Consider the following 26,592-nt stretch of genomic DNA (forward strand, 5'->3'; position numbering starts at 1 on the left):
GAGTGGGTCATCTGTGCTTCGATGGTTTCCTGTCAGCACAGACAGAAAAGAGATTTAATTTTTGGTGTCCTTTTGAACTTTTACAAGTGAGAACAAGACAATTGTGCTGCCTTGGGGGAATCCCTGAGTCCTGCTCTGGCTCTTGCCAACCTTCGGGGAAACCTGGACATTTTTATGTGTTTTAGTTTATTCCCATCATCTCTGTAAGGATGGAGCTGATTGTTCCTGATGTTTAAGGATTTTTTTTTAATTTTTTTTTTTTTTGTGGAGGGAAGTGGGGTGATGGCTGTGAGGGTTGGTGGAGGCTCTGCTGGATATTTCCCCATTGTCTCTCCCTGGGAAGGGAGGCAGAAGCCAGACTCAAATTTGATGTTTCTGCATTGAACAGGAAATTCTCTGACAAATCAGACAGGAAAATAACACGTTGCAAGAAATAGTGCAGCCACTGGTGGGCTGCTGCTGTCCCTATTTAACTTCTTAGCACTTTTCCCTTGTTGATTTTTTTTCCTTTTTGGCTGGGCTTTGTAAAAGGAAAAAAAAAAAAAATCTTGCCTTTTCCCGAGGAAAAGCAGCAGGAGAGAGCAGCCCAGGGCTCGGTGCAAAGCTCCCTTTGTCCCACAGCCACTTCAGGCTGTGTTTTGTGGAGAATTAATTACACAAAGTCTCTTAATAAGAGGAAAGGCTCAGCCTCCTGCACCTGATGTGGAGCTGTTAGGCTGGGTTTCAGCTGGGGGCTGCTGCTGGCTGTGGGGGAGCTCATCTGGATTTTGTGGCATCATTTCAACACCAGCCCTGCCCCTATCCCTGCCCCAAACGCATGGGATGGGGCCCTGACAGAGGACCTAGAGGGTCTGTCTTGGGAATTTTCCAGAGGAAAAGCAGCAGGAGGGAGCATCCCAAGGCTCAGTACAAACCTTCCCCGTCCCACAGTCACTTCAGGCAGGGTTTTATGAACACTTAATTACATGAAATCTCTTAATAAGAGGAAAGGCTCAGCCTCCTGCACCTGATGTGCTGCTCTCAGGCTGTTTTAGCTGGGGGCTGATGTGGGGGAGCTCATCTGGATTTTGTGGCATCATCTCAGCACCAACCCTGCCCCTGTCCCTGTCCCCAAATCCATGGAATGGGGCCCTGAGAGAGCACACAGAGGTTTTGCCTTGGGGCTTTTCCAAACCTGACCCTTTTCTAACCCTAACCCACTTCAGGCTGTGTTTTATGGACATTTAATTACACAAAATCTCTTAATAAGAGGAAAGGCTCAGCCTGATGTGCTGCTTTCAGCCTCCTGCACCTGATGTGGAGCTCTCAGGCTGTTTCAACTGGGAGCTTGTGAGAAATGGAAAAACAGAAACTTCCATAGACACTGAAGGGTTTGATCTGCAGCCTTGGAAGAAACTTGGATTGATGTAAAAATAAACTACACAGACATTAAGCAGAAAAACCATAAACTTATGTTTCTATAGTAGTAAGTAAGAATATGCCTTAAATAAGTGAGAAACTGTATTGGTAAAATGGTGAGAGGTTTATAATGTAGGGGTGTGGTTGTACGAAATAAACCAGTAGTTTAGAAGTTATAATAGAAGCATTTGTGTGTAGATGTGACAGTAGCCCATTAGATAAAAGTATCCTCAGTGCAGTAGAAATAAGTAAATGTGATAGGTCAGAAAAGCAAAATAAACTTTGTGAACTTTGTGGCAACTGTCCATTGGATTAGAAAGTTCTATATTGCCTTGTAACGAGGAACTTGTGACTATTTTGAGCTAAGGCCACTGCTTGCTCTCTTAAACCTCACAGCCTTTGAGATTGATGTTTATCTGAGCAATAAATTGTTTTTAGCCTGACTGTCATCCCATTCCTTCAGTTAAACAGCAATAATAATAGGGGCTGATGTGGGGAAGTTCCTCTGGATTTGTGGCATCATTTCAGCACCAACCATGTCCCTGTCCCTGTCCCTGCCCCATCCCTGCCCCTGCCTGCCCCATCCCTGTCTATGTCCCTGCCGCATCCCTGTCCCTGTCCCTGTCCAAGCCCCTGCCCCATCCCTGTCCCTGTCTCTGCCCCTTTTCCTGCCCCTGCTCCTATCCCTGTCTCTGCCCCCATCCCTGTCCTGTCCCTGTCCCTATCCCTGTCTCTGCCCCCATCCCTGTCCTGTCCCTGTCCCTATCCCTGTCTCTGCCCCCATCCCTGCCCCTGTCCCTGTCCCTTATCCCTGTGTGTGTCTGTGTCCCTTATCCCTGTCCCTATCCCTGTCTCTGCCCCCATCCCTGCCCCTGTCCCTGTCCCTTATCCCTGTGTGTGTCTGTGTCCCTTATCTCTGCCCCTATCCCTGTCTCTGCCCCCATCCCTGTCCTGTCCTGTCCCTATCCCTGTCTCTGCCCCTATCCCTGCCCCTGTCCCTGTCCCTTATCCCTGTGTGTGTCTGTGTCCCTTATCTCTGCCCCTATCCCTGTCTCTGCCCCCATCCCTGTCCTGTCCCTGCCCCTATCCCTGTCTCTGCCCCATCCCTGCCCCTGTCCCTTATCCCTGTGTGTGTCTGTGTCCCTTATCCCTGCCCCATCCCTGTCTCTGCCCTCGTCCCTGCCCCATCCCTGTCCCTATCTCTGTCCCTGTCCCTGTGCATGTCCCTGCCCCTATCCCTGTCCCTTTGTCCCTTTCCCTGTCCCTGTCCCTGTGCATGTCCCTCTCCCTATCCCTATCCCTGCCCTGCTCCATCCCTGTCCCTATCACTGTCCCTGTCCCTTTCTCTGTCCCTGTCCCTTATCCTTGCCCCGTCCCTGTCCCTTATCCCTGTCCCTGTCCCAAACCCAGGGCTGGCTCCCTCAGAGAGCCCCTGAGGTGCTGCCTTGGGACTATGTGCAGCAAATTCAGGATCTTTGGTTACCTGCCGCAGCCAGGTGAGCTCCTGGGGTGTTTTTTTTGCTGTGTAAACACCTTAAATAACTTCCAGAAACCCTCCTGGTCCTGTGGTGTTTGGGGTTTAAATAAACGGCCCTGCTTTAAATAACCCACCCTGATGGGGTGGGGAGAAGTGCCAGGAAACCAAACCCTCCTGAGGATAAGGAGGGGGAAAACACCAGGGAGAAAAGGGAATATAAGCAGGAATTAAAGCCCTGAATGGTCCATAAATAGCAACAAATTTAGAGCAGAGGGTCTATTTACAGCCCCTAATCCTCCAATGTTTAAGCACTTTTCAAATAACACACACACAAAAAAAAATATGTATCTTAATATATTTTTGTATATTTTTATATATAATATATATTATGTATTTATCTATATTTATTATATGTATCTATTAAATAAAAATATATAACATTCATATATTTTATCTAGCTTATATATTATATATCTGTATTTTAATACATTTATGTATTTTATATATTTTAAATTATATAAGCATATATTTTCTATATCTTGATATGTACTATATATTATACATTATATGTATATGTATAATATTATGTATTATATATATAATACATAATGTATAATAGACATTATATATTATATAATACATTATATATTTTATAATGTATAATAATATATTTCTATATTATATTATATTATATTATATTATATTATATTATATTATATTATATTATTATACAATATATTATATAATAATATATTGTATAATAATATATTATATAACACATAAGACATATATTATACATTATAATATATGTATATGTATAATATATAATGTATATAATATATAATGTATAATCTATATTATACATTATATATTTATCAATCATATAAAAATGTGTCATATTCATATATTTTGTATATTTTATATAGTATCTATTTATATTTTTAATACAATTTATAATATAATTTATATATCTTATATATATATAATTTATATATTACCTATTTCTATATTTTAATACAATTTATATAATTCATATTTATATATTTCAATATATGTATATGTTTCATAGATATTGATATGTTTTATTTTATATATTTTTTTATATTTATATATTTTTTATATTGATATATTTATATATTTTTATGCACTGGTATATTTTATATATATTGATATATTTTTTATACATTGATATATTTTATATGTATTGATACGTTTTATACCTCCAGCTTCTGATCTGCTGTTAGCTCTTGGTGATGGGGTACCAAGGGATCCCCTGCAGGAGCAGTGACACTTTGGGCTCCTTTCCAGCCTGGCTGTCCAGACTGAAAGGTAAGATGTATCCATTTCCCATCCATGGCAGTTGTCTTCTGTTAATTGGCAGTTTTCCTTATCACTTCCACAACCAATCCTCCCTCGGGGGAGACCTCTGCTGATAACGGGCTATTGAATGTCACTGCAGGACTGATAACAACGATAACATCCCATTGTGAGATGCTCCGCCCAGAGGGAGGAGCCAAGCATTCCTACCTGGATATAATCTTGAGTTTCTGGAACACCAGCACAGCTTTTCCTGCACTGGTTTCCCAGAGGAACAGCTGCCTCTTCCACTGTAGGAAGACTGCACCCTTTCCTACAGGATCCCTGCTCCAACAGAACCACACCTGACACTTCAGGAGGGCTGCAGCCAGAATTTCCAATTGGACTGCTGCCAACACCCTGTCCAACAGGGTGTTGGGTTGTATTCTGACTCTGTCAGTGTTCTTTTGGTTCACTGCATTGTTTATTTTGTCTTTTTATTTTCTTCCCTAGTAAAAAACTGTTATCCCTGCTCCCATATTTTTGCCTGAGAGCCCCCTTAATTTCAAATTTATAACAATTTGGGGGAAGGGGTCTACATTTTTCCATTTCACGGGAGGCTCCTGTCTTCCTTAGCAGACACCTGTATTTCCAAACCAAGACACTGACCTATTCCGTGATCCTGAGAAATCCAGAGGGATTCCAGAGGGATTTCAGCCCTTCCAGCCCAGCCACCACCCCTCCATCCCCATCTGGGATCTCCCACCAGCAGCACTAAAATCCACATTTTCCCAAGAGTTAGGCATGATTTTAAAGAGGTTTTCTCGCAGATTTTGTGGGGTCAAGCCCCTGTGTGGGTGAGCAGGTGGAGGAATGCATTAACTCATCCCCTGGAAGCCGAGCTGTCAGCATTGATCTGAGCAGGCAGCTCATGGAAATGTTGTTTTTTTCCCCCTGTTTTAAATCTCTCATCTCTCAGATCAACATAAAACTTGCAAATCTCCTGGCACTGGAGCAGACGGAGGGGGGAGGAATTTGAGTTAAAAAGGCAATTTTCCCACATTCCAATTCTCAGCACTCTGTGTTTAAATGCTGGATTTGCTTAGAGTCACACAAAGAAACAGCTAAAATCACCCCAAATAAATAACAATAATTGCCAAACCCTCCAGTTTTGCAGTTTACTCAACAGATGCTCCAGGTAACTCAATTTAGTGGCTCCAAAGGGTGGAAGGGATTAATGCAGCTGCAGATTTAGCACAGTAGGGCCACCATAAAAACCCAATTTCTGCTCATGGATATTCTAATCAGACCTTTTTCCCTGATAATTCAGCCACTTCACTGTTCCTACCATTATTTATTAATGGGCCAGCAGGAAAATTGTTCTTTGATTCAAACAGCAAGGAAATGGTGCAAGGAGGAATGAATCACTCAGGATTTGCTCAACCCTTTTGCTGTTTCTATACAACTGCCAATAAAGCCTCACTTTAAGGGATTTTCCTAAGATTCTAGGGACTTTCCTGGACTGAGTTCTGGGATTTTGCTGCCACAACTCAAATTTCAGCCGTTCGTTCCTCCCTTCCTCTGCTCCAGTGAGAGGATCACTCTAAAACCTCAATGATGATATTTAAAAAAAACACACCAAAAAGTCAAATTTCCTACACAAAATTTATTTTTGAGCCGTTCAAATTAGACCTGGCTTTAATTCATTTGTATTTGCACAGAGCTGGGATTGCCTCACATATTTAGAATCTAATTTAATGTAGATTATATTCATTATATTATATAGGGACATGGCCAAAGAGACCTGGTAGGGTTTCCATCTTGTAAAATCCCTTTCCAGGATTCTCCTCTGGCATCTGGGGCAGATGAAAAAACACCAAAAAAAGTGTCAAATTCACTGCTGGGGCTGTCACAAAAGCTCTTAAATAACTCAAGTTATTTAGGTGGAAAGTCTCCACCTATGACCTGGGCTGCCACAGTTTCACATCACCCAAAAACGAGGAGGTTTTGCCCAGATTTTCGGGATTTTACACTTATATTAAATGATAAGGGAAGGGAAGGGAAGGGAAGGGAAGGGATGGGAAGGGAAGGGAAGGGAAGGGAAGGGAAGGGAAGGGAAGGGAAGGGAAGGAAGAGAGAAGGGAAGAGAGAAGGGAAGAGAGAAGGGAAGAGAGAAGGGAAGAGAGAAGGGAAGAGAGAAGGGAAGAGAGAAGGGAAGAGAGAAGGGAAGAGAGAAGGGAAGAGAGAAGGGAAGAGAGAAGGGAAGAGAGAAGGGAAGAGAGAAGGGAAGAGAGAAGGGAAGAGAGAAGGGAAGAGAGAAGAGAGAAGAGAGAAGAGAAGAGAAGAGAAGAGAAGAGAAGAGAAGAGAAGAGAAGAGAAGAGAAGAGAAGAGAAGAGAAGAGAAGAGAAGAGGAGTCCTGGAGGATTTTAGTGGGAGCCTGCATGGCCAGAAGGAAATCCAATATTAATTAACACTTCCTTGTTTAGAAGCATTTTGGGAAGAAAAGGCAATAAATGAAGATGATCAACCAGGACCTGGTTGGATGATAATTTGTACGGAAGATCATCCTGAGGTCACCCCACAAAAACATCTCTATCCTGACCATCAGGGGCTGGTCCATGGTGGGAAGGGCTGGAAAATGGAAATTCTGATACTTTCAGGTCTCCCAGACAGCAAAACCATCCCAAATACTTTTTATTTTCCTGATCAGGAGCATCAGAGACCCTCAGGGACACAAGCACTGCCAGGTACCACCAGAATGGGCTGGCAGCTGGTGGCTCCTCTCTCATTTCAGAGCAGAAGGGAGGAGAAATAACCACAAAAACCCTCAGAGACAAAGAAAAACTCTCACTGGGGACAGAGCTATGGAGCATCCAGGAAAACACCGAATAAAGTCACACCTTGGACATGGGGAGGTGAGGGGACATCAGGGAAAACCATCTCAGGCTTCAGATGGGACCTAGACAAGGACAGGGCTCTGCTGTCCCCATGCCCCAGGACCAGGACCTGACACAAAAAATATAGAAAGATAAATACAATATAGAAATATATATAAAATATTAAAATATATTAAAAAACTAGAAATATATATATAAATATGGTATATAAATATATAATAAACATATGTATGAAATATGGAAATGTATAATATATAAAATATAAAAATACAAAATATATAATATAAAAATATAATATATAATATATAAAATAAATCTATTATATATAAATTATGGAAATATATAAAATATGAAATATAAATACATAACAAATATATAACTATATATAATATAATATAATATAATATAACATAACTCCTTTGCAGCAGCAGTTATTTAAAGAATAGTGATTAGAAAGTCATAAATACCTATTAAAACATGATTCCATCTCCCCCAAAAGATAATCTAATTCAAACCAGCAAGAAAATCTGGCCCTCTCAACGTGCACCTGAACTTGGAGACATTTCCTGGAATATCCCAGTCCAGGCTCTCTCTGGCCATTCCTGAGCTGGGCCTGGGGTGGGAATTCCTGGAATGCTTTGGGCAGTTTTTTACCTGTTTCTCTCTGTCCTGGTCCTTTTTGGGCTGAGGTCACTGCAGGGTCTGTCCCACCCTCCTGCTCCACCCTTCCTCCTCTCCCTGCTCTCTCCTCCTCATCCTCACCACGGAGAAGGTCCCAGAACCTGGCATTATTTTTTTGTTCAACATTCCCAGACATTCAGGCACGTAGGGAGATCATCCTGCAGAAAACCAGGATTTGTTTTTACCTCTAGCACGTGCCCTGCAAGGAACCAGAACCCAGTGAGGAACCAGAACCCAGAGCAAGGAACCAGAACCCAGAGCGAGGAACCAGAACCCAGTGAGGATCCAGAACCCAGAATGAGGAACCAGAATGCAGAGTGAGGAACCAGAACCCAGAGCGAGGAACCAGAACCCAGAGCAAGGAACCAGAACCCAGTGAGGAACCAGAACCCAGAGCGAGGAACCAGAACCCAGCGAGGAACCAGAACCCAGAATGAGGAACCAGAATGCAGAGTGAGGAACCAGAATCCAGAGCGAGGAACCAGAACCCAGAGCAAGGAACCAGAACCCAGCGAGGAACCAGAACCCAGAATGAGGAACCAGAGAACCCAGTGAGGAACCAGAACCCAGTGAGGAACCAGAACCCAGAGCGAGGAACCAGAACCCAGTGAGGAACCAGAATGCAGAATGAGGAACCAGAATGCAGAGTGAGGAACCAGAACCCAGAGCGAGGAACCAGAACCTAGAGCAAGGAACCAGAACCCAGTGAGGAACCAGAACCCAGTGAGGAACCAGAACCCAGAGCGAGGAACCAGAACCCAGAGCGTTTCCTGACTCAGGACTGGGAATCCCAGAGCATCCTTTCCAGCTTAATGATTCCAGGATTTTCTGGTTTTGAGAATTCAAAAATGGGAGATTTTCAAAATAAGCAGCAAAGTGTGGGGTAATTTTTGTGTCTGAAACTTCAGCCATGATGTTTGCACCAATATTAAGTAAAACATTTATACTGATGTTAATTATAACATTTATACCAATATTAAACATAACATTTATAGCAATATTGAATATAACATACCAATATTAAATATAACATACCAATAATAAATATAACATTTATATAAAAATTAAATGTAACACACTAATATTAAATATAGCATTTATCCCAATAATAAATATAACACATCAATATTAACAATAACATTTATACAAATATTAATTATACTATTTACACAATATTAAATGTTATATTTGTACCAATTTAAATATAACAGTTACAAAAATATTTACTATTACATGTATTAATATTATTCATATTATTTATAATTACCAATATTAATTATAGCATTTATCCCAACATGAAATATAAGATTTACACCAATATTAAATGTAACACACCAGTATTCAATGTAACATTTATATCAATATTAAATATAACATTTATACCAGTATTAATTATACCATTTACACCAATATTAATGACACCATTTATACCAATTTTAATTACACCAATATTAAATATAACAATTATACCAATATTAAAATAGAAATAGAAAAACCTTGGTTGTCCAAACAACATAAAATAATAATTGCTACAGTGATTTATTATTTTTATTCTTGTCTGTAGGAACAGTGGGAATAAGCACTGTGTGTTGCTAAAATTTCCCTGCCTCTCTTTCCCTCATCCCAAAATTGTCCCAAAATTGTCCCAAGATCGTCCCAAAATCATCCCAAAATCTGAATTTCTGCCTTTCAGTGTTTTAGCTTTTGCCCTGGGAGGGATTTTCTGCTTTAGCAAAATTGTTTTTCCAGAGGCAGGAAGTTTTGGGGTCACCCTCTTCTCCCAGGATTCAGGAAAAATTCCTTTACTGAACCCAGCCGTGATGGCCTCACACTCCCGGCCTTTTCCATGCTTTGGGAATGATTTTTGGGGTAGGATTTGCCCATCCACTCCTCAAACTTTGCTTTTCCCTCCCTTTGCTTGTGTGCTCCGTACACAAGCAATTCCCCGGGGTTTGCACACCTGGTTTGGGGTCGGTTCCATCTGGAAGAGAATTGGGATTGGAAAATCCTCGTTTGCATTGGAAACATTGATAATTAAAACATTTAGCCATTCAAAAAGCAAACAGAGATAAAAATCCACATTTTAACCCTGCTTTTCACCTTATAAACCCATATTTTAACTCTTTTCACCTCTTAAAAATCCATATTTCAAGTCTGCTTTCACCTCTTACAAATCCACATTTAACTCTGATTTTCACCTCTTAAAAATGCATATTTTAACTCTGCTTTCACCTGTTATAATCCCATATTTTAACTCTGCTTTTCACCTCTTATAAACCCACATTTAACTCTGCTTTTCAGCTCTTAAAAATCCATATTTTAACTCTGCTTTCACCTGTTATAATACCATATTTTAACTCTGCTTTTCACCTCTCAAAAATCCATATTTTAACTCTGTTTTCACCTTACAAATCCATATTTAACCCTGCTTTTCACCTGTTATAAACCCACATTTAACTCTGTTTTCACCTTTACAAACCACATTTTAACCCTGCTTTTCACCACTTACAACCACGTTTTAACTCTGTTTTCACCTCTTATAAACCACATTTTAACTCTGTTTTCAGCTCTGTTGGAGGCACTTTCCAGCCCCTGTGATCCCACCACATGTCAGGACAAAACAGAGCCTTGGGGTCCCCACTCCTGCAATTCCAGGCAGCAAAAACAAGAAGGAACTCAGAGACTCTGAGCTTCTCCTCCTGGATATCCAGGTATATTTATTCCTTAAATAAATATAAAAATACAGACTAGGAAAAACAAAACAAAACAAAACAAAACAAACAAACAAAAAAAACCCCATCAAAACCAGGAAAAAAAAAACCACAAAAAACCCCAAAAACCCAACAAAAAAAACCACACACACACAAAAAAAAACCCAAAAAAAAAAAAAAAAAAAAAAAAAAAAAAACCCAACAACAAAAACCCCCCAAACCCTCCAAAATCAAAAAAGCCTAAAAGCCAAAAATTCTATATAATAAATCATGCTTGATCACTGCTTGGATTTGGTGCTGTGAGATGCTGGAATTGGGCAGGTGATTGTGGAAATTTGGGTATGTCCAGGTAAATATAAAAAAGTGGGCACATCCAATTAAGTACAAACATTTGGGCACATCCAGGTAAATACAGAAATTTGGGCATGTCCAGCTAAATTCAGGAATTTGGGCATGCCCAGATAAATACAGAAATTTGGGCATATCCAGGTAAATACAGAAATTTGGGCATGTCCAGCTAAATTCAGAAATTTGGGCATGTCCAGATAAATACAGAAATTTGGGCACATCCAGGTAAATGCAGAAATTTGGCATGTCCAGGTAAATATATAAATGTGGGCACATCCAGGTAAACACAGAAATTTGGGCATGTCCAGCTAAATATAAAAATGTGTGCACATCCAGGTAAATACAGAAATTTGGCATGTCCAGGTAAATATAAAAATGTGGGCACGTCCATCCTGGGAGTTTCCCTTTTCCAGCCCCTCTCTGCCTGATCCCCTCGGTGCCAGAGCCGCCACCTCCCTCAGCTGCAGCTCCCAGCTGTCCTCACTCAACATCTCATTATTTGCCATCCTCGAGTCCAAATTTTCTCTTTCCCCACATCAGGAATTTTAATCTGGAAAGGTTGGAGCAGCAGGAGTTGTCCCCGCTGTGCCACCTCTCCCTGGTTTTTCCCCCTTAGCTGGGGGAAGTTTTGCTGTTCAGCCACAAAACCCCTTCCTCTGATCCCTTAAAATTGCTTTTTTCCTCTCCTGATTTTTGGCTTTAGCTTCCTCCATCTCCTTTTCCAGGTGAGCCACGGTTGGTTAAACTTCCCTGCATGCCCAGAACACCAAATCTCTCTGAAAAATTGCTCTTAATTCAGATTTCCACGAGTTTAGGAGCGCTGCCTGCAAATATCCGGGCAGGCTTTGAACATTTCTCCTCTATTTTAACCCGCACCATAAAAAAAAAAAAAAAAAAAGAAAAAAAAAAAAAAAAAAAAGGAAAAAAACCCAAATAAGCTGTGCTGGCAGCGCTGAAGTCTTCGCCAGTATCATGTAGGGCTTTGTGCTGCGCTTTGTGAGGCATAATTAGCACTTGGAATGTGCACACATCAGATGGCGGTGGAACGGGAGAGTTCCTTTAACCCCTGAGCCTCCGCAGCGCATCCCGCGTGTCCTGGGATGACACCGGGGAAGCGGCGCGAGAATTCCCGGAGCCTTCGGGCCTCCCAGTCCAAAGCGCCAGGTCCGTGCTCAGTGCTCTGTGTGTGGAGCAGGCGGTGGCAAGAGTGGGTTTTGGTTTTATATTCATTTTTAAAGTATATTATTAATTTTATGCTTTTATTCTAATTCCAGCATTGAGTATCTTTGTTTAAAATGTCTTTGTGCACCTCTAAACATTTTTGCATTAATTCCAGTATTAAATCTCTTTTTTTAAATTGTCTTTGTGCACCTCTAAACATTTTTACGTTTATTTCAGTATTAGTTCTCTTTTTTCAATGTCTTTATGCATCTCTAAATGTTTTTACATTTATTCCAGCATTCCATCTTTTTTCAATGTCTTTATGCAATGTCTAAACACTTTTACATTAATTCCAATCTTAAATCCCTTTTTTTTCGTAAATCTTTGTGCAGATCTAAACATTTTTACATTAATTCCAGTATTAAATATCTTTTTTTTTTTTTAATTGTCTTTGTGCTCTTCTAGAGATGGGACAGGGAGTTTAAATCTCCTGGTGTGGTGATGGAAATTGCTGCTTCTCTGCTGAATTCAGGATTTTCCTGAGTAGGAAAAAAAAACCCTCTGGATATTCCAGTTAATTCCCTTCAGGGTTTTACACTGGTATTTAAACCCCACTTTGCTCAAAATCCCATGGGAATTGCTCTGCTCCTTCCACAGGGCAGGGCTCGGCCTTTGGCACATCTCTGGCATCCCTCGCTCACCCACAAGGCATTCCCAGAAGGAAACATTTCTGGGAATGCCAGGAAGGGATCTGGCCCTGAGCTGGGCCCTGCTGGACATTGGGTTTTCCCGGGTGTCGGGTTTTCCTGGGTTTTGGGTTTTCCTGGATGCTTGGTTTTCCTGGGTTTTGGGTTTTCCTGGACATTGGGTTTTCCAGGGTGTTTGGTTTTCCAGGGTGTTCGATTTTCCTGGGCGTTGGATTTCCCTGGGCATTAGATTTTCCTAGATATTTTCCTGGGTATTTGGTTTTCCTGGATGTTGGGTTTTCCTGGATATTTGTTTTTCCTGATTATTGGGTTTTCCTGGATATTGGGTTTTCCAGGGTGTTTGGTTTTCCAGGGTGTTCGGTTTTCCTGGGCATTGGGTTTTCCTTGCTGTGGAAAACCCTTTGCTGTGTTTATGGAGTAATCACCATGATGATTTAGCCAAAAGCTGAAAGTTCATTCCTTGCCCCAGACTTTGATTCCGCTCTGGATGTCCTGGCTTGTCCAGGATGTGCCCAAATCCCGGGGAAGCCCTGGCTGGGATGAGAGGAGTGGGGTGTGCCCCATGTGACCCCAGCCAAAGCTCCTGCTGGCCTCCCCTCCAGGTTGATCCCCAAATCCAAAGGAACCCTTTGTTTCCCTCCATCCCTCAGCCCAAACCTCGGGAGGGGAGTTTTTGTCTGGAACAGAGCAGTGATTTGCATAACTTCGCTTTCTTTGCTCTCACAAGTCCGAACAGATCCCTCCCCCTCCCCTTCCCTCTCCTGAGACATCTGTTCCTGTTTTGTCCCTACCAAATTTCTTGTTTTGTCCCTACCAAATTCCCAGGCTGCTGCATGAGGTCCTGGAACCCGCAGAGCATTCCCAGCAAAAAAAAATTGGGAATCCAGGAGTGCGACCTCATCCCACCAGCCCTGTCCAGGCTCCCAGCACCAGTTTGGGGTCAGATTTTCTGCTGCTCCTTTTGATTTTGGTTAATAATGGCCAAAAATGGAGCTTGGGGGCCTCCTCCTTCCTCCCTCTTTGTTCTCCTCTTGGAAAGTCGAAGCTCCTGTTGGAATGTCAGGGGTTATCTGGGATTTATTCCCAGCCCTGCACAGGAGGAGGAGGAGGAGGAGGTTTCTGAAGGGAAGGAATGAGAGCATGGCCTGCCCCGGGATTTATGCAAATCTGGGTATTTTTATGCCAATTTCGAGTCAACTGCCTGTCTCGTTAGGGGAAAAGTGGCAAGTCTGGCTGCGAGCCAGAGCTCAAGGCTCATTCCCTCCGTTCCCGCTTGGTTTGCCGGGAAGAGGCTCCGATGTATGCAGGGCCAGGGGGAATCACTGATTTAGGGCTCCGGGCTGCTGCTCCTGGGTTGGGAGGTGAAACCCCAGGCTCGGGATGATTCCCTCATCCCAGATTTCCCCTCGGGAAGGTTCTTCTTGGCTCTGCCCCTTGGGATGTCCAGGATTCTCTTCCCGTCTGGAAATACCCGCAGAGCTGCCTCTCCCCGCCCCACCCTGCCCAAATCATTCCTGGACATCCCCCCTAGGAACTTTTTCTGGATGGGATCCTTGTGACATCCATCAGGAAGAGGAAGAACCAAGAAATAGCCAGGCTAGGAGAAGAAACCCCAGGCCAGGGGATGATTCCTGCATCCCAAATTTTTCCTTGGGAAGGTTCCTCTTTGTTCTGTCTCTCAGGATTTCCAGGATTCTCTTCCCAGCTGGAATTACTGTGGGACTGGAAGGGCAGAGCTGTCTCTCCCAGCCCCACCCTGCCTGAACCATTCCTGGACATCCTCCTTAAGAATGTCTCCTGTCTCCCATCTTTGTGGCATCCATTGGGAAGAGGAATATCCAAGAAATAGCCAGGCTGGGAGATGAAACTCCAGGCCAGGGGATGATTCCTGATTTCTGAATTTCCCCTCAGGAAGGTTCCTCTTGGTTCTGCCCTTTGGGATGTCCACGATTTGCTTCTTAGCTGGAAGCTGAAACCCCAGGCTCGGGATGATTCCCTCATCCCACATTCCTCTCTGGAAGGTTTCTCTTGGCTCTACCCTTTGAGATGTCCTGGATTTGTTTCCCAGCTGGAATAATTGCGGGGCTGGAAGGGCAGGGCTGCCTCTCCACCCTGCCCAAATAATTTCTGGACATCCCCCTTAGGAACTTTTTTAATATGAGGTCCTTGTGATATCCATTGGGAATGGGAACAGCCAAGAAATCCCCAGGCTAGGAGATGAAACCCCAGGCTTGGGATGATTCCCGCATCCCAAATTTTCCCTTGGGAAGGTTCCTCTTTGCTCTGCATCTCAGGATTTCCAGGATTCTCTTCCCAGTTGGAATTACCACGGGGCTGGAAGGGTGGAGTTGCCTCTCTCAGCCCCACCCTGCCCAAATTATTTCCGGACATTCCCTGAGCAGTTTTTCCCATCTCCCATCCTTGTGACATCCATCGGGAATGGGAACAGCCAAGAAATGCCAGGCATGCCGCAGGACGCCACGAAAGATGTGTGAAGGTGGAAGCCCCGCAGCTGTTTCACATATGTGGAAAAAACCCCCAAAACTTCCCATAAAAATTTGGGGCTTTCAGTGAGACTTGAAAATACCAAAATAGAAAGAAATAATTAAATTCAAAAATTACTGCTGGGGGCCAGCGTTTTAATTGGAAATTCTGGAATTCTCTTTCAAGTCAGCGTTTGAATAATTTTTTTATTAAGAGATGCAGTGGGAGGCTCTGAAAATGGGACCTGTTTGAGGCTGAAGGATTTAAAAGGGCTTTTTTTTAAGTGATAAGAGTTATCTGCAGCACTGGCAGCAGCTTGGGCCCGCTGCTGTAATACATTGAATTTAAACCAGGAGAGAGCAGGGATAGGTGGGATTTTGGGAAGGATTTGTTCCCTGAGGGTGGGGAGGAGCTGGGACAGAATTTCCAGAGAAACTGTGGCTGCCCCTGGATCCCTGGAAGGGTCCAAGGCCAGGCTGGAACATTCTGGGATGGTGGAAGGTATCCCTGGGGTGGAATAAATGGAATTTAAGGTCCTTCCCACCCCATGATTCCATGATTCCCTGATATTTTGATAGCTCCGATTAAATCTTTATCCCAGTAAATGAGGAAAGCTCTTATTTTATTCTATTTTTTTTTTCCAAAGCCTGTTCTCCAAACCTTTTTTCCCTCATTTTCAATCAAATTTTTGGGGAGTTTAGTTTTTATTTTTTTTTATTTGGATTTCTCCATGCAAAACCGAGCACAGGGAGAGGAATTCCAAAACCAGGAGAGTTTGTTCCAGCCAGAATTGAAAACACGCAGGGAGGGACGGACTCTGCCACCTTGCAGACCTCGGATTTAAACCTTCAAAGCCATTTTTTCACCTAAAAATCTTTGAAAATTCCTGTGGAATGGGGACCTTAACTCCTCATTTCCATAGTGCTTTGATATCTAAATTTCTGAGGTATTTTTAAATCTCCTGTGAGGAGCTTTACACGCATCTGGAGGCACATAAATGTATTGAAAAATCAGATGTTGAACTGGAAGTTTCAGCTTACAAAGTCCATTTACTGCACCTCGTGCTGGAGGTGCTTGGTTTTATACACAAAATGTGCTTGGATAATTCGCTCTTTGTGTCTTTCTAGCATATTTGAAGTTTTTTAGTTAAATGACAAGCAAAAAATAGGCGTGCTCCTGGAATTCCTGGGAGCAGGATGGGCCATCTCAGAAAGTGCAGAATGGTCAGGGATGTTCCTGGAATTTTCAGGGAGCAGGATGGAACCTCCCAGAAATTGCAGGATCATAGATGATGGTCCTGGAATTCCTGGGAGCAGGATGGGTCATCCCAGAAAGTCCAGTATAGTGGGAGATGCTCCTGGTATTCCTGGGAGGTGCAGGATGGGTTCTCCCAAAAATGCAGAATCACGGGAGACGCTCCAGGAATTGTTGGGAGCAGGATCAGTCCTCCCAGAAAGTGCAGGATCATGGAAAATGATCCTGGAATTCCTGGGAGCAGGATTGGTCATCCCAGAAAATCCAGGATGGTTGGAGATGCTCCTGGAATTCCTGGAATCAGGGTGGAAGCTCCCAGAAATTGCAGCACAGTGGGAGATGGCCCAGGAATTCCTGGGACCAGGATGGATCCTCTCAGAAAGTGCAGGATCATGGAAGATGCTCCAGGAATTCCTGGGAGCAGGATGGGTGATCCTGGAAAATCCAGCAAAGTGGGAGATGTTCCTGGAATTCCGGGGAGTAGGATGGGACCTCCCAGTATTTCTTTCCAGCCCCACTTCTCCCACTCCTGATCCAGTGTGTGCTGGGAGATTTCACAAGAAAGTTCTGGGATGCCACAGGTAATAAATTCCTGGGTTTTTTTCAGGACCAGACCTCCAGCCCACTCAGCTCCTGCAATTCCACAGGCAGAGAATTCCCAGTTTGGTCAGGACCCTTCTCCCTCTGCCCCATCCATCCCTCGGGAGCACTGGGCACAGCTCAGCTCCATCCCAGCCAGGCCCAGCTGGGAGCTGAGCTTTCCTCTGCCTCCCCCTTTTTCCTCTGCCTCCCCCTTTTCCCAGGAAAACCTTCCCTGCTGTTCCTTTGTGTGGCTGGCAGCAGCTGTAGCTGGTTCCTTTCTTTCCTGTGAAATATTCCCAATTTCCCAAAGATGCGGCCCTGTTTTTGTGGAAGGGGTTAAATTAAAACCAGGCTTAGCCCTTTTCCTGTGTCTTGCACAGCAAAGGAGGGAAAACCACATTTCCTCACTGCACCACTTTGAAAATGAGCTCCTGGCCATGCTGGGATCCTGTTTTCTGGGAAAATCTGGATGCCCTGCAGGGAAGTTGTTCCCATTAAAGCAAATCCAGCTGCCAGGAGCCCTTGGAGCTGTGCCAGGCTCCGGGAAGGACAGCCCTGGGCTGGTTCTGCCACACCTCATAACACCCTGTTCCTGCAGCTGCTGCAGCATCCTCAACTTCCATCCCACATTCCTGAGCATTCTCCTTGGATTCCTGGCCACAGGGAGGAGGGGGATGTTGGAACCCTGGCAAGTGAGAATTTGAGCCCTTCTGTGCTGCCAGGCACTGACCCCCAAGAGAACACTGCACTGACCTGAGGCCATGGAGAAGGCTTCCAAAATGGAATGGTAGAACTGGGATTGTGGGTATGGAGTTTGAATAGAAGTGTGTGATATCACAGAGTGGGAAATTTAGAGTTTGGGGTTTTAGAATGTAGTAATATATATAAACCAAGATGGAGGTTTTGGGGCGGAGGCTGGGCCTTCTCCTTCTCCTTCTCCTTCTCCTTCTCCTTCTCCTTCTCCTTCTCCTTCTCCTTCTCCTTCTCCTTCTCCTTCTCCTTCTCCTTCTCCTTCTCCTTCTCCTTCTCCTTCTCCTCCTTCTTCTCCTTCTTCTCCATGGGTTTGGGTGGTTTTGTGTCATTGGATAAAAAGCCTGCACTGTGGGGCACTGGTGGTTGGTTATCGGGTTAAAAGTGAAAATAATTTAGGTGTCATTTCTTAATTGTACAGTTGATCCTTAAAAGGCCTTGTAGAGAGAGAGATGGGGCTCCGTTTTCAGTGTGTTAGAGTGAAGGGTTGCAGAATTCAGGGTTTGTGAGACTGACAGAGATAAGAACTAATAAACATCTGAGTCCCAGTAAGAAATACATCTCATGCATTTAATCCCAACCCTGGTAAAAAAGAAGCAAAGACTTGACATGGGGGAAATATTCCAGCAGGAACTGGAAGGAAGCTTAATTCCATACCTGCCTGGCTGGGAGTGGAGATGAAACAGATTTCCCCAGGTGGAAGGGCAGCAGTGACTTTTTCTACAGCTCTTTCCCTCTGCTTCCTACCCCTTCTCCAGCTTGGAATCATCCCAAGGCGGGACAGGACACTTTGTATTCCCATTTTTACAGGGAAAGCCAGGTTTCTGGGAGTTTTGGGGCTCTGTTATTGCTGAGTTGGTGGTGAGGAACTGCTGGGTGTAATTAAGGCTTGAATAATGGTTGGGGTGAAGAGAGGGGAAAAAATAATCCAGCAGGAGCTGGGACAGCTGTGAACACCTGGAATTCAGTGTTGGAAGTGCTGGGGAATGGGACTGGACAACTCCTGGGTGTGCCCCCAGCTCCTGGGCCTTATCTGGGACTGGAAGAGAGATAAGGCTGGTGGAAGGGGTAAGTGGTGTCCCCAAAATCCTTCATGGCATGGGGACATTTCTTTTTCCAGTGGAAATGGGAATTTGGGTTGATTCTAGATCAATCCTGACTCCTGGGAGGATGATAGTGAAGGTCTCCAAACCCTGCTGACCAAATCAAGGTCCAGGAATTATTCCATCTTTTTTTCTCCCCAAAAAACTTAAATTGATGACAGGATAAAGAATTACCAACAGCTGAATAACAATGAGCAAAGATTTCCCAATTTAGGTTGGGAGAGACCTTCAATCCCATCCCATCCCACCCCTTCCATGGGCAGGGACACCTGCCATTATCTATTAATTGGCTGCTCCAATTAATTGGAGGAATTGATGGAGAAACTCCCACCACCCAGACTTTGTGCTTGACATTGCTTAATAAACTGATCTAAAAAAAAAATTTAGAACCAGCATAAAGAAACATTCCTAACGTTCATTAATAAAAAAGGGATGAATCATTATGGCCCCATTCCTGGAGGAGAAGCTCCCACTTTCAGGGATGCAGCAGGAAAAGAGGGAATTCTGTGTTTCTTCTCTCACACCTCCTGGTAAATTAAATTTTGGGAGCCCTGCAGATTTCTGGGCTTCTGGGAGCACAAAGAGGCTAAAAAATGGTTATTTCAGCTGAGGAGAAACGCTGCAGTTTGGAAATGAAAACACTTCCTCTGTGGTTTGCATGGAGCCTGGAACTGATGTTCCTCCTGACATCCATAAAAACCCAGCCTCTCATTCCTGTATTTAAACAGCCAGAATAAAAATGGAGCAGTTTAATTAAATTTCTCTCCTAAATGGGGAATTTCTGGGTTTTCTTGAGGAGTGCAAGGTAGAGCCTGATCTGCACCTCCCTGGGCTGGTTCTGCCTTGTCCTGGGAGATCTGGGTGTGGGATTTGGGGAATGAGGTTCCAACCATGCCTGTGGCCTCATTCCTCACCTCAGGAACAGCTGGGAAACCTCAGTTTGTCCTCACACACTGACAAACCACATAAAATCCAACAGTTTCCACATGTATTTTAAAAGGAATTAAGGAATTTTTAAATTCTGTTCATTTTAAATTCTATTATTTCTATTAATCCCTCTATTAACATTTGGCCATCCTGCTGTGTCAGGTTCTCCCATCTGAGAATATTCCAAATGCCCACAAAATTCCAGTTGATGTCCCAAATTTCCTGATTGGGAAATTCTAAACTATCCAGTTTGGAACAAGATCTTTGCTGATGTTCAAATGGGACGTGGTACCATCAAATTTTGTGTCCCAAGGCCACCTGGAGGCTTCTCCATGGAAAAAAACCCAGGTTTGTGTTCAAAAAAAAAGGCAGGGAAAATGCCCTGAGCAGCAGATACTGGTTTTTCTGTCCAAATATGGTTGGAATTTTGTGAAATTGGACACAATTCAGGTTAAAAGGGACAAGATTTTAATGAGGTGAAGTCTGATGGAGACTCTGAAAAATGCTGAGGAATCAAACATCTGTAATAGCTTTGTTGGTCCAGGGTGGATGGTGTTGGACCTCATAGTGGGGATTCCTGGGAGAAATTTCCCTTAAAAACATCAGGAATTCATCATTCCTGCAGGCTGGGGAGAGTTTTTATTCCTTTTTTTAAGACTCCAACCTTGGTTTAAGCTCAGCTTTTCCTTAGAGGAAGAAAGAGACCAAACCCAAGGGGAGATCCTGAGAAAGGAACCCCAAACCCAAGGGGGATCCAAGGAAGGAACTCAAACCCAAAGAGGGATCTCAAGGATCACCCATGGGTTTCTCTTTCAGCCAATTTTGAGATCTTTTGGGCAGAGAAATCCTGAGAAATTCCAGAAAGAAATCCTGATTATTCTACATAAATCCCCACACAGATCCCTCAGGCTTGACCCTTCTTCATTTTTGAGATAAGGCCATTTAATTATTTGTAATTTATAATGATTTCTATTATTTTTTTTTTCAAGGCTGAAGCTGGGGGATGCTGCAGCTCTGTGGCACCTTGGTAAGGCCAGAGCTGAAAATGTAATTAATTTATTGCATCATGAATTAATTTGTAAAAAATCTGCATTATAAGCCACAAAAACACTTAATTCTCTTTTTTTTTTATGGGCGGGTGTCACTGCAGGGCACCTGTGGGAGGCCAAACAGCTCCATTTTCCTGCTTTTCCTCATTTTTTTCCTGTACTTTGATCCCAATTCCGAGTGATATTTGAGTTGGCCAAGTCTGGCAGTGATGACACCCTGGGTAATAGACAGAAAAAAAAAAAAAAAAACCAAAAAAAAAACAACCCAGGAATAATTTTCTTGTTCCAGACTGGAGTCTGCAAGCGCTGAGAAGTTAAAAATAAAGAAATAAACCCCCCAAAAAAGCCAAGTTGGGAATTGCACACAGAGCATATTTTTCCATGGAATGACTGAGGAAGGAGCCCAGGAGGTCAATTGAGTAGAAATTCGAGTTAAGACAGAGCAGTTCTAAATTAGGAGCTGCTTTGGCAGAAAATCTTCAGCTGGAAGGAGCCTTGGCCAAGAAGGAGTCTCAGGGAGGCTCATTAGCACCCCAGGAAGGAGGGTTTCCAGTTAAAGGGATTTCTGACATGGGAAGGACTGAAATCCTTCCCAAATTCTGGAATTTGAGGGTCAGGTTTCTGCTCCAGACTTTGGGACATCATTAAACTCAGCTTAAATCTATGAATGTCACATACAGCACCCCAGGGATTGGCACAGGATCTGTCCCTGGAGGGGTTTCAAAGCCCTGGATGTGGCACTTGGGGACACGGGGAGTGGTTGGACACGGAGACTGGTTGGATCTGATCTCAGAGGGCTTTTCCAGCCTCAAGGATTCTGTGATTCCATGAAATGAATATTTAAGGAGGGTTTATTGTCACACCAGGAAGGAGGATTTCAATATAAAGCGATTTCTTACATGGGAAGGACTGAAATCCTTCTGAAATTCCAGAACTTGAGGGTCAGGTTTCTGCCCTAGACTTTGGGACATCATTAAACTCAGCTTAAATGCACAAAGGTTGTTTAAAATATCCCAAGGATTGGCACCTCCATCCCTGAAGGGGTTTCCAAGCCCTGGATGTTTCATTTGGAGACATGGGAAGTGGTTGGACACAGAGAATGGTTGGATCTGACCTCAGAGGGCTTTTCCAGTCTCAAGGTTTCTGGGATGCCATGAAATGCTCAGAGCTGAACAGAAAACCAAGATGGGTGAAGTCTGGTTTTAAATGTGAATAACGGGCACTGAAGAAGAGTTTGGTCCCCAGCCTCTAAAAAAATCCCAAACCTTCTGGAATCTACATTAATATTCCCTGGCACCACTCCTGACTGCAGTTGGGAAGCAGATCCCTGTGGATTTGGGCAACTTTTGCTGGAGGATCCTGAGGTTGTCCTGACCTGCAGCATGGGAACAGAATGGGATTTAAGGAGCACCGGGATGTTCTTATCCCCTTCCTCCCTCTCCTGGGTTACAAGATGTAGCTGGGCTGTGTGTTCTATCACCATCTGTCAGAGCTGGGGCAGCTCTCTGCTGTTCTTTGGGCAGTTTTCTTTATCTCTCCCACAGCCAATCCTCCCTCCAGGAGATCTCTTCTGTTCATGGCCACTGAGTGTCCCTGCATGGCTGGGAAAATTCCATCATCCCATGGGGAGAGGCTCCGCCCAGGAGGAGCCAAGCATTCCTACCTGGATACAATCTGACCTTGGCACACCACAGCAGCCTTTGCCCACTGCATTCCCAGAGGAGCAGCTTTCTTCCCCACTGCATTCCCAGAGGAGCAGCTTTCTTCCCCACTGCATTCCCAGAGGAGCAGCTTTCTTCCCCACTGCGTTCCCAGAGCAGCAGCTTTCTTCCCCACTGCATTCCCAGAGGAAGCCCAGGCCCATCTCCAGCAGCCCTGGAGCTTCAGAGGAAAACTCCACCCTTGTGCAGGATCCCTGCTCCAGCAGAAGCACAGCTGGCACTGCAGGAGGGCTGAGCCACCATGGGATGGGACTGCTGCCACCAGCCTGACCCACAGGCTGCCAGGGCCTGCTCTGACTCTGGCACTGGTTTGTCTGTGCTATTGCATTTGTATTTTTAATTTCCTAGTAAAGAACTGTTATTCCTATTCCCATCTCTTTGCTTGAGAGCCCCTTAATTTCAAGTTTATAATAATTCAGAGGGAGGGGGTTTGCATTTTCCATTTCAGGGGAAGCTCCTTCCTTCCTTAGCAGACACCTGTCTGTTCAGACTGAGACACACCCAAACTGGGGGTTGTCCAGGTGTGCCAAGGGATCCCAAGAGGAAAAACGAGGTTCTGGAGAGATCTGAGGCCACACCTGAGCGTTCCCATGGTATGGAGAGGAGGGGGAGGTTGGGAGGAGGGGAATTCCATGGGAAATTGAATTTCAAGCCTCCTTCAGATCCCATATCTGCTGTCCAGCATTACTGGAAGACCATAATTCCATAATCCTATTGGGATTTAAGTCTTTCCCTGGCTCACAGGGAATTCATCTCCTCTGTCCCTCCTGTCCCCTGAGCTGCAGGGCCATCTCTGCCAGTGCTTGCACACAAAGCCTTGAATCCCCCAGGACTCTCCCTAAAAAATCCCTTTTCCCCCCACTGCCAAAGCTGCTGTTGCCCCAAAGAAGAACTCGGATCAAACAGAGGGAGGCAAAAATCAATTTACAGCCCCTGGAGAGCTGCAATCCTGTCCCTTGACCAGGTGACAAATTCCCAGCTGATTCCAGCTTGTGGCTGTGAAAAATGTGGATCTCTGTGCCACAAACAGCCTGGGAAATGGAAATATGTGGAGCCTGGGGGGCTGAGGAATGGGAAGGGAATTTGGCACCCAGAATAACTCCTGTGTTTGGGGTGTGTCACGAGAGGTGAACCTGCTGAACCACTCCCAGATACAGATATAAATAAGCAGAATAAAAAAAAAAAACCCAAAAAACAAGAACCCCCCATATATAAATATATTTATATATTCATATGTTTATAAATATATTAACATATATAAGTATACAAATGTATATATTTTATAATATTATAAAAATATAATTTATACTATATAAACATACTCTCACACACACGTACGCATTCTATATATTCACACAGGCCTGGGTGTGCAGAATGGCTGAAAAATGGGAATTTTTTTAGCAATTCTGATGCATAATTTTGGAGCAAACGCATCCCTGGCTGTGCTGGGGGATCCCTGCCAGCCCCTCTGTGGGATCAGCACAAAGCCTTGGGGCTCTGGGCACTTTTTCCCACCACTACTGGTGCTTCAAATTATTTTTAAAAAGACCAAATTGTTGCTTTTGGATGAGCTGGAGAAGGATTTTCCTTCTGTACTCAGTGTCTGCCAAGGATCCTGGAGAGGGAAGTGGCTGGAGGAGAAATGGGCCCGGCCTTGTCGTCTGCAGCTGCTGACAGAAATCAATGAGTGCTGGCTGGAATGTTTTCAGAGCAAATTGGGATTTTAATTGCCTGCAAATCCCATTGTTCCCTGCTCCAGACAAACACAGCCGCTGCTTTTTCCTGGTGCTTCCCACACCTGGCCCAGGAGAAGGAGGGAAGGTGGCAGAGCAGGACTGTGGTGTTGCATGTGTCTAAAGTGTTGCTTTTCCTGAGGCTTTGGTTTTTTAACACGTGTTTGAAAGGGGCTTGTCAGCAAAACCAGGAAGGGAACATTTCAGGCCCATCCCATCCCATCCCATCCCATCCCATCCCATCCCATCCCATCCCATCCCATCCCATCCCATCCCATCCCATCCCATCCCACTGTCCCAGGTGCTCCAAGCCCCAGTGTCCAGCCTGGCCTTGGGCACTGCCAGGGATCCAGGGGCAGCCCCAGCTGCTCTGGGAATTCCAGCCCAGCCCCTCCCCACCCTCCCAGGGAACAATTCCCAGTTCCCAAGATCCCATCCATCCCTGCCCTCTGGCAGTGGGAGCCATTCCCTGGGTCCTGTCCCTGCAGGCCTTGTCCCCAGTCCCTCTCCAGCTCTCCTGGAGCCCCTTCAGGCCCTGGAGGGGCTCTGAGCTCTCCCTGGAGCCTTCTCCTCTCCAGGGGAGCACCCCCAGCTCTACCTGTAATAAAATTAATGATATCTATATAAGTTATTATTAATTTGGAATTACTTGGAAGCAGCTGAGACTTAAATCTTGGACATTTTACACTCTCAGTTTCCTTGGAGGTTCTGGTCTCTTCCTGCAGAGCACAGAAACCTCCCCAAAGTGTTCAATCCCTTTTGGGGTTTGGGTCCAACATCCCCACTCCAAACTGCCAGAGGATGGAAGGTTTTTTGGAAGGTGATTTTTGAAATTCCAGCCTTTGGAAAGTTTTTTGGAAGGGGATTTTTGAAATTCCAGCCTTTGGAAGGTTTTCTTGGAAGGTGATATTTGGAATTCTAGCCTTTGGAATGTTTTATGGAAGGTGATTTTTTCCTCTTATTTCCAGTAAAACCTCTAGTTTTGGTGCCATTCTGGTTTAAATTTCAAACAGGGTCTGTGTGTGTCCAGGTGCCTTCCCATCCTCTACCACCAGAGCTGAATTATCTGCTGAAACCAGGAAAGGCTGGGAAATAGCTGACATTTATTTTGAAATATAAAAATAAAAATAAAAGAGAAAAACATAAAAAAACCCCAAATACAAATACAAATTTAAATACAATTTTAAATAAAAAATTAAATAAAAATAAGAATAAAAAATCTAAAAACCACAAATACAAATTTAAATAAAAATTTAAATAAGAATAAGAACAAGAATAAGGATAAGAACAAGAATAAGGATAAGAATAATAGAAAAATAAAAATAAAAATAAAAATAAAATAAAAATAAAAATAAAAATAAAAATAAAAATAAAAATAAAAATATTATATTTAATTTAAAAAACCAATACAAATATAAATTTAAATAAAAATAAGACAAAAAAAATAAAATTTAAATATTAATATAATACAAATGAGAATAAGAAGAATAAGAATAAATCCCACTGCTCCTTGACTCCTTTAGATCATTTTAAAACTACCTGTGTGATCTACAGTATGTTGACACCATCAAGTCTCTCATTTAGGAGATTCACATTCCCAACCCCAAAAGTCTTGGAATTAACTGCAGAAATTCCTCTTCCTTTGTCCAGGGCTCTGGTTTTTTTATCTCCTAGCCAAATTTCACATTTGAAATCCTCTCAGCCCTGGCATTTCCCATCCCTCCCCATCCCTGTCTCCAGCTGGGCTGCCAGAATCGAGCTTTGCTCCTGATTTCCTTCTCATTTCCGTGACAACCTGATTCAGCAGAGAGCTTTTCAAAAAATCCCAAAATCCTTCCCAAATCCAGCCAGGACTTCCTTTTTTTTGTTTTCATTTTCAGCTGCTCCAAGGATTTGCCCTGGGATAGGTGACACCCCCTGAGCACGCTCAGGGAATTGCAGATTTTAGCTGCGGGGAAAAACACAAATCTTTCATCTTTTAAGGATTTTTTTCCCTCATTTCACCCCAACACCCACCATGAGAAAGTTTTGGGTCTTGCTCCCGGTAAAAAATGACAGGAGGACTTTGCAGTGCTCATTTTAAAGAGATTTTCATGGCTTTTTTCCACTTGGGACACTTCCATGGGTGAGGAAAAGATGAGCAAAGAGATCCCAAAGTTTCCCATCCTCATGGAGAATCTATCAGCCCCGGAGGGGACGATGGGGGTGGGGCTCCCAGCACCTCCAAACCTGGCTTCTCCTCCATATTTGGGTCATTTTCCTGCATTTTTGGGTCATTTTCAGGTAATTTTCCTGCATTTTTGGGTCATTTT

General features: G+C 43.7%; 2 long non-coding RNA genes across 2 annotated transcripts in view; both read right to left on the reverse strand.

The window, feature by feature from the left end:
• Positions 1-26,592, reverse strand: part of LOC137462409 (uncharacterized) — a 405,163-nt gene that overhangs the window by 130,051 nt on the left and 248,520 nt on the right. The window lies entirely within an intron of this gene.
• LOC137462229 (uncharacterized) lies at positions 9,704-10,528 on the reverse strand. The gene is made up of 3 exons (XR_010993624.1): positions 10,241-10,528; positions 10,086-10,209; positions 9,704-10,017 (listed from the first exon to the last, which is right to left on the reverse strand). It is a non-coding gene; the product is annotated as an uncharacterized lncRNA (long non-coding RNA).

This window comes from Anomalospiza imberbis, chromosome 25 (assembly GCF_031753505.1).
Source record: "Anomalospiza imberbis isolate Cuckoo-Finch-1a 21T00152 chromosome 25, ASM3175350v1, whole genome shotgun sequence".
NCBI lineage: Eukaryota > Metazoa > Chordata > Aves > Passeriformes > Viduidae > Anomalospiza > Anomalospiza imberbis.